Genomic DNA, 12,022 nt, shown 5'->3' with positions numbered 1-12,022 from the left:
TACGGCAGAGTGGTGGGGGGCGGCCCGAAGGGGTGGGAGAGGGTCCGGCCCACACTGCGCCTGGGCTGGGACTGGTCCCGCTGGCGCAGGGTAGCAGGAAGCCCTCCACACACTCACCGGACCTGGGCTAGGACTGGGTCTGGGGGTTCCCGGAAGTCGGCAGAAATTCCTACTTGGGGGGAGCGGTGGGGCAGGTAGGGCGGATTGGTGGGGGGCGGCCCGAGGGGGTGTGAGAGGGTCCGGCCCACGCTGCGCCTGGGCTGGGACTGGTCCCGCTGGCGCAGGGTAGCAGGAAGCTCTCCATACACTCATCGGACCTGGGCTAGGACTGGGTCTCTCTTGCCTATATCTTGTAATATGAGAAACTACTTTGGCAATAACAGTACACAATGTACTAACCATTGTTACTCTCCTAAAATCTTGTTTTGAGATTTTGTATCACTGCTTTTTATTTATTTTTTCTTTCTTTAAAATAAAAATAACTAATGTCAATTTAAAAAAAAAAAGGTCAATAGCATTCCTCTACACCGATAACAAACACACTGAGAGGAAAATTAGAGGGGAAAAAATACCTTTTATAATAGCACTGTAGAAAATAAAATACCTTGGAATTCATCTAACTAAAAAAGTCAAAAATCTTTTCATGGAAAATTACAGTACTATGATAAAAGAGATCATAGAGGATTTCAGAAAATGGAAAAATATTCCCTGCTCCTGGATAGAAGAACCAACATTGTGAAGATGGCCTTACTCCCAAAATTGCTGTACAGATTTAATGCAATCCCTATGAGACTACCATCAACATACCTCCCAGACCTAGAGACATCATTCCTAAAATTTATTTGGAACCAGAAAAGACCTAGAATAGTGAAGGCAATCCTGGCCAACAAAGACAAGGCAGGAGGCATTACAATTCCTGACTTGAAATTATGCTACAAGGCTACTGTGATAAAATCAGCATGGTATTGGCAAGAAAATAGACCTGGAGATCAATGGAATAGATTAGAAAATGCAGAGATCTCTACGAACACACTCAGCCATCTGATCTTTGACAAAGGGGCCAAACATGCTTACTGGAAGAAAGATAGCGTCTTTAACAAATGGTGCTGGAAAAACTCGCTCTCTACATGCCAAAAAATGAAACTTGACCCAGGTCTATCACCATGCACTAAACTAAAGTCAAAAGGGATTAAGATCTAAACATTAAAACAGAAACACTAAATCTCCTGGAAGAGAAAGTAGGAGGAAGTCTTGAAGACATACGGGTAGGCAAAAAGCTCATGAACAAAAATCAAATCACAAGGGTAATACTTGAAAGAATTAACAACTGGGACCTCCTCTTATTGAGAAGTTTTTGCACATGAAAACAAATTACCAATAAAGTGAAAAGACAATCCACAAATTTGGAAAAATTCTTAACTAATAAGCACCCCAACAAAGGTCTGCTCTCTAGAATTTATAAAGAACTAAAAAACATTAGGCCCCCTAAATTTAAAGACTCAATCCAGAAATGGGGATCTGGGATCAACACACACTTCTCAGAGGATGAAATTAAAGAAGCGAATAAATATATGAAAAAATGCTTCACATCAATAGCCATCCATGAAATGCACATTAAAACAACACTGAGATACCATCTCACCTCAGAAAGAATGGCTATCATAAAGAAATCAACCAACAACAAACGTTGGAAAGACTAGGGGAAAAAGGGAACCCTTCTCCACTGCTGGTGGGAATGTAGACTTGTGCAACCATGATGAAAATCAGTGTGGAGACTCCTTAAAAAACTAGGACTGGAAATCTCATTCAAGCCAGCTACCTCACTACTGGGAATTTTCCTGGAGGGGCTGAAAACGTCATATCATAGTGATATATGTGTACCTATGTTTATAGCAGCACAATTTGTGATAGCCAAATCTTGGACACAACCAGGATGCCCATCGCATGAGGAATGGTTGAAAAAGATGTGGTATTTTTACACAATGGAGTATTACTCAGTTATAAAGAATGATAAACTTGAAGCATTTATATTTAAGTGGATGCCACTTGAAGATGTGCTTATAAGCGAAATAAACCAGACCCATATGTGTAAATATTATATAGTTTCCCTAGTATAAGAACTCAAAAGAGGAAATATAAATAGAAAGGTAAAACGCAATTTAAAAGGAAAGCAAGAACTTGAGGATTGGACAACGAGGAGACGGCAAGGAGAAAAGCTAGGAATCATGACAAGGGCATAGCTCTACATTTATATGCACAAGATGGATAAGGCAATTATCCTGAGAAACAGCAGGATTTTGAAACTAGCAGTTAATTGGTAGTATTCTCACCCTGACCAACTACACATGATGATACCTATGAACAAAGCAACTGCACTGATGTTAAAAATGTGTAGTAGAAGGGTCACACTTGGAATACCTGTCATTCTGGTCTTATAAATACGTACTTCTTGTCATGACATACCAGTTATTACCATACTGTCTCTCAAGTAAAAGTTTTTTTTTTTTTAAATTAAAGGTAATAAATGAAAAAAAAAAAAAAGACACAAGCAAAACAACGTGACAGGACTGTCCTGTTACCATGCTGTATATGGTTAGAATTCTAAATTTCTGTGTAAAAATATGTGTTCATTCCTATTTAAATTATTTTTTCTTCATATTCTGTAGGGAGTTAAAGTTTAACATACAAATACTTGATGAAAAATACCTGTTTCATGTTATGACTAAGAAGTTTGATATTTAGACAAATAGGGTAAACCGAACTGCATATGTTGCAGGGTAATAATAAGCTTCTCTTCTAGAGGGTTAATAACCTAAGTTTGCAGATTAAAAATTAGAGAAAAGGAAGGGCTGCAAGGTTAGCCAACATTTTGGCCCTAGCCTTTCAAGGTCAGTAAAGACTCAGGACATAGGAGAACCTATACTGTAACATCATATAACTCAGTTGTGTCCCAAATTTTTTGATCCAGGAGATTATGGAGCCACAGAGGAATATGATTGATGAGGTACAGTGTGCCTAAGGAGAGTCATATGGAGAGAAAACATTCTCTCAGGCTTTCAAAGAGAGAAAGTTGGTCAAGCAATGGCTATGACTCATCCACATCGCTGACACTGACAAAGGACCTACAAAGTGTGGTACAGGGTTACAGGATAAATCCTGAGGGTACGTGACTGACTTTATCAGATATAAAAGTTACATTCCTTGTTATATAGGTCTTGCTTTATCTTGGTCTTAACCATCCAGCAGAAAAGTATAAAAACGAGGTATATAAAGTAAAGCCATATTAATTTGCTGAGCTGTGAAAGGCTCAGGTCAACAACTTCTGCAGATAACCCACTACTATTGTGGACTGCTGGACTGTGTTGGATTGTTTTGCTGAATTCATGCACTTATAGTATTTAGATGCCAATGGAATACCCACCTCTGACAGTTCTAAACAAAAAAAGGGGATACAAAGGAAGGACCATTTTGTATTTGTATATACAGAATAGTTAGGATAGATATACAGCTATTTTCTCTTAATTCAATGAGAAGAAAGATTTGTACTAACAGTGTTTGGACAGGATATCCTGTCTGCTTCTTGTACTATGGATAACCACTAAGAAGATAACAATGTACAATGTATTAATTATTGAAACTGTCCTATTAATCACTTTTGAAACTGTCTTATTGCTATTTCTCAATAAAAAAGGAAAAAAGAGACATATCAGAAGTTAAAAGAAAGTATAAATATAATTACATATAGATGATACATTATATAATTACATTCATACTTATATGCATTATGCATTATATATGCAAAATTCTGGGCAATGAGCCAAGGTATGTAATCATGTATATTACATGATAATGATGTTTCTTCATTTATTGAACAAATATCTGAACTTGGTTTTCATCAATCACTGGAGTTAAAAACTAGTGTAAGGCAGTTTCAGCCTTCAAAGAGCTCATAGTTTCTGAGGAAAGATAGGAGTGTGAATATCCAGTACAGTGTAGTTCGTAAAGACAATGGGAGAATCATTAGCATGACATGAGAACTCAAAAACCTGGAAGACAGGGAGGGATATAGGATGTCTGATTCCTAAAAGCAAGGCCTTATACTATTATTAAGATTTGCAGCAGTTTTTCCCTGATCACTAGAGTTTTATAATTTGGTATGAGTCTCCTGCAGAGTGAACTAGAAGGAAGGAAATCTAGGAGAGGGAAGGTACAGGTGTAGTAAGGGGAAGAAACCAGCAAATGCATGAGCAACTCCAGTGGCTAATAGGAGGGTGTGTTTGGGAGGATCACAGGTGGGATAAGTGCCCTGAGCACTGGGTATTCATGGAACAGACTGACTGCATCCTTTGACAAGAAGTCTTAAATAAATGCTGAGGAGGGAGGCCAAACATGAACTCCAAAATGAAACACTGAAAGCACCCTCTAGTTACTTCCAAATATCCCATTGTTTTACCCTGTTCATAAAACAATGATATATTCAGTTTACACCATTCCTACTCTTATTTATGCATGCAGCCTAGGCAAACAGAAGGTATATTTTAAACCATTACCATTTATTCAATGCTTACATCACCATAATATTTTAAAGTTATTATTATTGGATATATCTTTCAAACAACAGCCTAGTCAGATTGGGGCTCCTAATTTCCCTTTACAAAAAGAAAACCGAGGCTCAAAAAAGTAGAGAAAGGCTAAATAACTTGACCAAGTTAACATAGCTAGAAAAATCTAAAACAGGAAACCAAAGCCAAGGCCTATGCTTTTTTATGATGCCATAACATTTCATCCGCTTTGGAGTTAGATACACATGGATTTGAGTTAATTGCTGAAAATAAAGTTAGTCCTTCTTTTGTGTATTTTTTTTTCTATATACTTGCCATCTTTGGTTGGTTTATTGGTCAGCTTATGAGTCCTATATATTTTTTTACTCATTTGCCTATATGCTTACTTAAGAAATATGTTCTTAGTACACTGAAAATATCGTTAGTGCTTTGGACATCATAATTTTAGCTCTATTCAGTTGAAAAGTTTTACTGGGAAAGTATGATACATTTGAAGCTATGCAAGACCCAAGATACCATTTTTTAATTAACATCTGGCATGCCAAATATTTTGGTTTTTTAAAAAATGTTATCTAACTTCTGTACTAGACCATGAGGCTCATGAGATGAGAAAAAGCTTCATTTTTGTTCAAGGATGTGACATCAGGAGCTAAGTCATCTGAGAAACTTTTTTTTTTTTTTTTTTTTTTTTGTGGTACTAGGGATTGAACTCAGGATCCTGCACTTGCCAGGCAAGTGCTTATTCTACTGAGCTATCTCCTTGGCCCCACCCTAGATACTTGTAGGTACTCTGCCAGTATCTGTTTAAATGACTGAATAACCATTAAATACTAAGTGAACAGAAGGATACATAGGACAGTGTTGGTCTCAATAGGTGTACCTAGACATAAATGCATGCAGTTGTCTCTTGAAGAATGATTTTAGACTCCTTTGCCTAAGTGGATTTTCCCCTAGAGTCTTGTCTTCTTTCCTAGTTCATGTTTAGAAATCTGCGCTCATCCTCTATTCTAGAGACAACCACAAATCTTCTTTGGGATTATATCAAAGAAAAAAGATCTAGGGCCTTTCTTTCAGGCCTTTTATTTATTTTTTTTTTAATTGAAGAAGAAGAAAAGCAACAGAAAACAAAACAAACACAAATGTAAAAACAAAGCAACAAACAAAAACAATACAGAATTTCAAAACAAGGTGATTGGGAATAAACAATAGTTGCTATATATTGTTATCTTCAAAATAGTTGCTCAGATCACCAGATACAGGCATGCAAGATTAATCAAACAATGAAGCATTTCCCTTTTAAAGCCTGGAGGATATTTTTCTAATGTCAGATGGGAGACACCTGACTCTTTAACCTTAGGTTTCACATATATTTTTAATTTCTTCCTATTCCTTCCTGAAAGGCTTTTAGAAAACAAAGTTAAGAAAAAGAAAAACAACATAAAAACAAAAAACCTCACAAGCTTTTTGCCTCTCCCTGGAATGATGAACATAAATAAAACTATCACCTATACAGAAAGAAAGGAAATGGGGAAATATCAAAGAAGAAAAGTTAACATTTGAGAACAAAATTTCACTATATATTTTCTCCTAATAAATCTTTTGCATTGTTATGAGGAAGAATGGGGTTTCTTATCTAGTTGCTTGATCTCTTTCTCTCCTCAAAATGGTTGGGGCTGACTCTGTCCCAAATAGGGCTTTCTCAAGTAAAATATCTCTGAATAAAGCAATTCAAACTTCAAAGTTCTTTCTCACCCTAAGCATCTACAAGGGCTAGAGATTCTTGTATTTCTTTGAGTAAATTCTACACTGGGCAGGGAGAAGACTTTGACTCTATAAGTGAACCTCAGTGGCATCTGACTGTCATTCATCTCTTTACTCGGCTTTTCTCTATACCACCTAAACCCACACCTTACGAGAAGAAGAATCTCAGAAACTGGGCCACTTCATTTTTACAGTTCAACTCCTTCCCTGAAAGCTTGGTGTGGAGGCAGCTTGTGCAATGCATTTGCACTTTACTTACACCTGGGGTTCCATTTTTGTTTTGTCTTGCCATCTACTTAAAAACATCAGAAAGAACTACATGGTTCATATTTTATTGTTCACACTACTTGACTGAATAAGGACAAGTCTCATATCTTCTCAAACATAATAGTACTGATAACTGCTTAGGCAAAATGTTTCTAATGCATCAACATTTCTGTTATTAAGATCAGAAATCCTGCCTTTATAGAAGACTAAGCTGTTTATTCTGGTTGACTCACTTTATCTACTAAAACAGACAACAAACAATAAAATTAATTCTTCTTACCCGTTTCTTATAATTTTTACTCTAGTTTATCCATAGCTGAAATAGTGAAGTGAGATTGGTTTGTAGAGGGATTGGACACCATCACTAACCAGCAGTGGTAGTATCTAGAATATGGTAGGTGCTAATAATGGGCAACTTATACTTGGCCTAATAATGGAGGGGATGTCCATACGAATAGACATAAGGACCCAAAACAGTGATTGCATAGGCTTAAAATGAAAAAGACAAATTCAAGAATTTCAAGAAGCATTTGGAAGACTAAACGTCCTCCTTTTAAGGAAATGCCTCATGGGCAGATTTCATGGATGATCTAGGGGACAGAAGTACCATGACTTATTTTTAGAACCCAATTGGCTAATGTATCAGTCAGCTTTGTGTTTCTGTGACAAAATATCCGATAAAAAGAGCTTAAAGAGGGAAGAGTGTACTTGGGTGTAAAGATTTCAGTCTATGGCCACTTGGGCCTACTGCTTCTGAGTCCATGGTGAGGCAGAACATCATAGCAGGAAGCAAGTGGCTGAGCACAACTGCTCATATTATGGACAAGAGGCAGAGAGGCAGATGGGGGAAGAGCATATGCTGGAGAGGTAGAAGCTGGGGATAAGACAGTGTCTCCATATCCACTCCTCTTATTCAGCTATGAATTGAAAAATAGATTAAGTGGCTAATGAGCTTAATGTCATCACGATCCAATCACTTCTCGGAAGTCCTGCAGTTGCCCTTTCAGGGACATTTTAGATCCAAACCCTAATGCCTGACATTCTTATCCAGGTATACTTGAAACTGCATCCCAAGAAGCACTTATAGTATGGTGGATGGTAAGTTCTACACTGACCATGGGGCAGGGGAGAAGAGATCTGGTTAATGTATGGGTATAGTTTTCTGCTTCCTTAGTACAAACTGGAGAAAATCTTTTTTCCTCTTTCACTGAGTGGTGACTTTCAGGAAAGCACCATTTAATCTACTAATCAGATTTAAATTTCACATTTATGATATTATTTGATTGAACCAAAGTAATTCTGTGAAACATGTGCTCCAAGAAATTAACATTTATCTCAGCTAAAAAAGCATATTTTCTTAGAAAGAATTTGAGATCTACAGTTAGAAAATGTAGGCATTGGTTCAGAGATTGTTGTTTGACAAGTCTCAAAATTCTATTTCTTTATTTATAAGATTATACTAATAGTCATTTCTACCTAATACATTGTGAAGACTAAGTAAAATCTTACCTGTGACTAACTCACTTTGTAAGCTCCAAATTGAAATCTCATTATTCAATATTTACACTAGAGCCTACACCACACACCTGTCATCATTGAGCACTGTTATGATTCACAATCTTTTTTGATTCAGCTTTTTCCAAGACCACCCATGATTGCATCAGGCATAAGGATGTCCATCTATCAGTGATACTAGACTCTTTGCCCTCAAAGGCCTTCTAGCTCAATAATGTAAACACAGCTGAATCTGAACCTTGAAATATCCTCATCTTTTGCACAGTAAACTCCCATGTTCCCAGATCTGACAAAACTTGTCTCATCCTTAGTCATCACATTCTCCAATGCTGACCTACTCTTCAATCTCACTGGACTTAATTTCTTTCTGTCTTTCTTTTTTTAGCACAGGGTCTACAGGGTCTCACTATGTAGATCCAACTCATAGTGATCCTGTTTTCTGCCTTCCAAGCACTGAGATTACAGGCACAAGCCACTACACCCAGTCTCAATCGCCCTCTCAGCGCGCTCTGGGGTAAAGCCAGCACTGCAGGCCAGGGACCCAACCCTGGCTGCTGCACTCTGCCTAAGCAAGCACTTTAGTCCACTGAGCGATCTGGCTGGCCCTTGGACTTCTTTCTCAAATCTTTCATTATAACTCTAATGTTATCATTTATTTCTAGATGTTCCCCAAGAGCTTTATGCTTTCATAGTCCTTTTGAAAGAGGACTGGACCATGGAGGCACTACTGCTGGCCTGCTGTTAGGAGTTAGGTCCTGTTCAAGGGAGTTAGGGGTTGCTCAAGGCATGACCTAAAAGGGTATATCTCTCCCTTCCTGGATCCTTCCTTTCCTCTCTGCTTCTGACCTCCATAATGTGAGCAGCTTTCTCTGTCCTTCCACAATGATGCCAACCATCAAGGGCTGAAGCTTAAAACATGAGCCAAAAATGTTTTTCCAAGTTGTAGCTGTCAGGTATGGTGTCTTAGCAATGGGAAAGTGACTCAGGGATTCAGCAAGACCCAGTTATCTAGGCTAGAAATTGGGAGTCATGACCCTTCGAATTGTCTGTTCATATTAAATTGTCCATCAAACCCTACAGATCTTAGCATTTATCATATTCATCCCACAGCTACTTATCAGTTCAGGTACACATCTCTTTTTGGGTTCTTACACTTATCATCTAACTTGAATTTATAATGGGCCTAAATCTCTCAAATAATCTAAGAACAATGTCTCTAAAGCATAGTATTTTCTTTAATGCTCCCTTGGTTTTTACAGGATACAATTCTGTGCCTTTATGTCATAGAGAGCTTTAAACAATATATCTACAATTATTGCAATATGTTTTATTGCCCATACCCCTCAAATCTGCCTGTCAAATATTTATTCATTCATAATTTAGCTTAAAATTCATTTTTCTCTCTGAATTCTTATTCTACTCTTGCTATATCACAACCTATATTAATCTTGTCTCTTTTTTGTTTTTTTTTTTTTTTTGTTCCTCGCATGCCTTCAGGGCACATTTGGCCAGCGGGAGAGTTGTGAGGTTCGAACTCCAGCCACCTGAGGCTGACAGCTTTGTGGAAGCAGCCACTTAAAGGACTGAGCTAGGCCCAGGCCCCCTATCTTGTCTCTTTTGTATTGCAAATTTTCTGTGTGCTTATATCATTACTTCTTTTACATTTGATTGCATTGAGCACTTATTTCCTTCTCTAGATTATAGGAAAGTAGAAATATATCTTATACATTGATGTATTGCCAATACACATACACACAGAAAATTTCTAGTTCTAAATAAGCATTTTAAAAGAATAAATGGAAGATTATGCAAGTCTTAAGATGAATAATATGGCATAGCAAAACTAAGACTGAAGTACATACTTGGGGTGGGGAATAGTTGTGAAAATCGTGTTCTTCATAATTCTAAAAAGGACCATTCACAGTTTTATAGACTGTTTTTATCTCACCCAAATTTACATTTAGAAGCCCTAATTCTTCATATGATGGCATTTAGAGATGAAGAGTTTGGAAGATAATTTGGGATTTAAGGGAGGCAATGAACACTGCAATGGAGACCTCAAGATGGGATTAATATCTTCATGAGAGACACCAAAGAACACTACTTTCCACATAGTGCCAGCAAACAGAAAATAGCTCTCTGTAAGCCAGAAAGAAAACCTCACCAGGGATCTAGTCAGCTAGTACCTGTTCTCACTGAGGAAAACAAACATTTGCTGTTTAAGCCCTTAAGACCATGTATTTTGTAATGGCAGCACAGACAGAGACATAGCATTATTGTTTTGGACATGGAACTTCTTTGGTCATCCCACTAGAATTTAGTTGTCTATACTCTACATTCTTGTAGAGCCCTCCCAATCACTATTACACACACATTGCACAGTGCACTTGTCATCTACACTGAAAGTGACTGGACATCCAGGATTGAGCATGGTCATGAATTGGGCCTTCAACAGTTTCCAGTTCAAATTGTGCACAAACACACACGATACTGCTATTCTGAATTTGTTCTAAAGTTGTGATATACACAGTTAAGTTAATATCACTGGAAGATAACTGAGCCATATAAGAGAGAAAAAAGCTAAAGATTCAAGAGCACAGAATAAAAATCAGGTCTATTTTCTGGTATATGTAATGTGAATGGTAGTCTGAAAAGAATACTTCTTAAATTACCTAAGTGGTGCCTGCAGTCTATAAATTTCATTTATTCACAGACATGCATGTGACCATATTTGGCAAATCAATCCAGTAGTTGAATATTAAATTTTCTCCAAAAAAGATTAGTTTGTAACCAGATGATTCATATAAAAATAACTATACTTTATCTAATTCCAGTGATCCTCATTCCTCTAGTTATTATGAGTGAGATTTGTCAGATACTTTTCCCACTTACTAAAATTTCCATGGCTTTATCAGATCATCAAAATGTTTTATGGGCTCAGCTCCTGTTAAGGGAAAAATGTTTAAATGAGACACTAAATATTTTGATTGTAGGGTTATTAGTCCTATCTCCTTTTAAGAAAACAGTTTCCTAGACATAAACAATACCTTCTATATGGGACAGAGCCATGGTTTTAACTGTAACTATTATTCACTGGCATAAGAAAACCATTACTCATTGGCACATGAGCCTGAAGTGAAGAATTTCCCATGAGAACTAGGGAGTCTTAGAGAGACTTCAGAAGTCATTTCACTCAGTACATACAATAGGTGTATAAAATAGACAGTGTTGAGATGGGAAGGGGAACTAGGGAGTGGAGAGAAGGAAGAGAAAGGAAGGGAAAAGAAAATAAAGGAGAAAAGAAGGAAAAATTGGAATATATATATATATATATATTATACATAAAACATTTTGGTACTTATTTACACTTTTGACTTCTAACACCAGGTAAACTGCACTACTTATACATATGTGTCTGATTTATTTCACTTAACAGTATGTCATCAAGGTGCATTCAGTTACCTAAATATGTCTCAAAGTTAACCTTTATGGCTGAGTAGTACTCTATTGTATAAAAGAACCACACATCTTTATATCCATTCATCAGTTGATGGACACAGTTGTTTTTTATTTTTAAATCTGGCATCTTTTACTTAGCAATATTTTCAAAGTTAATCTATTGTTATAAATATTCTTGTCTTCCCTAAACTCAGTATGTTGAAACCCTACGCTTCAATAGTATACGGTATCGGAAGGCAAAGTCTTTGGAAAGTAACTAGGCTTAGGTAAATTCTTCTTGGAAGACCTTCCATGACAACGATAGGTTAATGTTCCTTTGAGTGGTGGGGGAATTAGTGCTCTTTTAAGAGTAGACTAGAATAGGGGCTGGTGAGATGGCTCAGTGGTCTAAAGCACCTACTTAGAACAAGCTTAGCAAAGCACAGGGACCACGGTTCAATCCCCCAGCACCACATGCC

The 12,022-nt window shown here is 37.2% G+C and overlaps 1 long non-coding RNA gene across 1 annotated transcript in view; it reads right to left on the bottom strand.

The window, feature by feature from the left end:
• LOC111812200 overlaps nucleotides 1–12,022 on the bottom strand; it is a 53,308-nt gene that overhangs the window by 13,675 nt on the left and 27,611 nt on the right. The window contains exon 3 of the long non-coding RNA XR_002817772.1: nucleotides 10,998–11,049. This is a non-coding gene — a long non-coding RNA (uncharacterized LOC111812200). The remainder of the gene's footprint in view (nucleotides 1–10,997; nucleotides 11,050–12,022) is intronic.

This window comes from Octodon degus, unplaced genomic scaffold, assembly GCF_000260255.1.
Source record: "Octodon degus isolate 3935 unplaced genomic scaffold, OctDeg1.0 scaffold00116, whole genome shotgun sequence".
Taxonomy (NCBI): Eukaryota; Metazoa; Chordata; class Mammalia; order Rodentia; family Octodontidae; genus Octodon; species Octodon degus.
Note: the sequence above shows the minus strand (reverse complement) of the source record. Positions and strands in the feature narration are given on the sequence as shown.